The sequence below is a fragment of the Sinocyclocheilus rhinocerous genome, unplaced genomic scaffold (assembly GCF_001515625.1).
Source record: "Sinocyclocheilus rhinocerous isolate Xijiao unplaced genomic scaffold, SAMN03320098_v1.1 scaffold15, whole genome shotgun sequence".
NCBI lineage: Eukaryota > Metazoa > Chordata > Actinopteri > Cypriniformes > Cyprinidae > Sinocyclocheilus > Sinocyclocheilus rhinocerous.
The window spans coordinates 81994-84109 of record NW_015631053.1 but is presented as its reverse complement, the minus strand read 5'-3'; the positions used below and the strand labels follow the sequence as shown (position 1 = coordinate 84109).

Sequence of the window (2116 nt, the reverse complement as noted above, 5' to 3'; positions counted from 1 at the left end):
GTTTCACTTAAAAATTTATAGTAAATTATACAGTTAAAAAGAAACAGCAAGTAGCACATGAAATTTTGAATTAGAAATAGTGTCTTGTAAAATGTGCTCAAATAATATGTTTTTTTTTTAAGATAATAAATTACTGAAATATTAACTAAAAATTTAACTAAAATAAATTAAATTGGGAAATATAAAAATTAATTCAAAATATTTGAGTCAGTAGTCATGCAGTCAACTACTACTGTATACACGAAATACAAACTGTCATACAAAAAAAATGGTGTGGAAACAAGTTTCACTCAAAAATTTATAGTAAATTATACAGTTAAAAAGAAACAGCAAGTAGCACATGAAATTTTGAATTAGAAATAGTGTCTTGTAAAATGTGCTCAAATCTGTTGTTTTTTTTAAAGATAATAAATTACTGAAATATTAACTAAAATAAATTAAATTGGGAAATATAAAAACTAATTCAAAATATTCTTTAAAAACTAGCTAAGACTTCCATTTCTGCAGCAGCTATTTTAATTGAAAGGCAAAACCAGGCTTATTATTGTTAATTAAAAATAAAACTATAAAAAACAGTTTTAGTTCATAACAAAAAAAGCCTAAATGTTAATTGAAATAAAATAAGGAAGAATAAATAATTAAACTAACTTTATTTCAGCTAGTTGCCAAGGCAACATTTCTCATTTTCATTTGATATTTTTTATTATTTTGTTATATTTAGTTTACTAATACAAGAAATTGATAAAAAAAAAAAAAAAGATGAAATATACAAAAAGGCAAAATATTAAAAAAAAATATTTAAAATGATATTATCACTGTTTTTAATTAATCAGTGTAGAAATTGTTTCTGTGACGGAAATAAAGATGAAATAAATTAAAATATGCTGTACATATTAGATAATTAACTTAAACTTAAAACCTTAAATGAAAATGTTGCCGTGTCAACTAACTAAAAAAAGAAATGAAGAGTTGAAGCACTGAAATTACTAAAACAAAAACTTAAATAGAAAAGTTATAAGCTATTAAAATATTAAAAACACAAAAGTACATTAAATGTAAATTCGGCTCAACCAATCAGAATCAAGAACTGGAGCTATCCGTTTTATGATTAAACTTTGAAATTAAAAATACAAAAAATAAAAAAAATATTTTTTTTTAATTACTGTGGAATTCTATAATGTTATGCAAGTATTAAGCCCCATTCACACCACGAACGATAACTATAAAGATAACGATATTAGCGTCCACACCAGCGAACGATATCGTCTGTTTATTTCTCAGCGCACACGCGTCTGCCGCTTTAAATTCTCCAGCTCGTGACAGCAGGAATGATTCTCATTGTGTGTCAAGGATTTTATCGTTCATCAGCTGGAAAAAATCATTTTGGAAGTGATTCCAACGATATCGTTTCTCTGTGCCTTTATCGTTATAGCTGTGGTGTGGACTCTGCTATTCTTTAATACTGAGAGCGATTTTTAGAACTATATCTTTATCGTTTTCTTTATCTTTGGTGTGAACGGGGCTTAACTAAAATAACACTGGACAGAGCAGTTATTGGCACAGTTAACTGGCAGATATTTGCCCATTTTGTGAAAACCACATTCACTGACACTGTTAATAAATAACGCACATCATTGTGTTTTGAATGTCATCAGATAGTGTCAGTATGAAGTGTTTTATTTTTATAATTTTTTTAATGTTTTATTTATACATTTTCAAATGCATTACAAAAAGAAACAAAAAAAAAACCCTAGAACAAGGCACAAAAACACAATTAGCTATGTAGCAGTAAACAAATACACTGAAGAGTTTGTTTGCCCCCCCCCCCCAAAAAAAACCGAACCCTAGTGCAATCCTGCATACAGTAAGTACAGTTCTGACCAAGCTATAAATAGATAGTATCCAAAACTAGGCTGGAAATTGGGGGTGGTGACTCAGATCACAAAGAACAGGGTCAAGCTGGAGTTTGGACATGTTCACGAAGGGGTTCCCAAAGCTTGATGAAAATAATGCTAGGTCGGTGAAGAAAGTACCTAATTTGGCGGCGAGGAAGCCGAGCTCCACAGGTGCTGATGGTGTGTGTGTGTGTGTGTGTGTGTGTGTGTGTGTGTGTTCA

At 29.5% G+C, this 2116-nt stretch overlaps 1 protein-coding gene across 1 annotated transcript in view; it reads left to right on the top strand.

Moving 5' to 3' along the window:
* Positions 1–2116, top strand: part of unc5cb (unc-5 netrin receptor Cb) — a 199839-nt gene that overhangs the window by 197156 nt on the left and 567 nt on the right. The gene's annotated exons all lie outside the window — the stretch shown is intronic.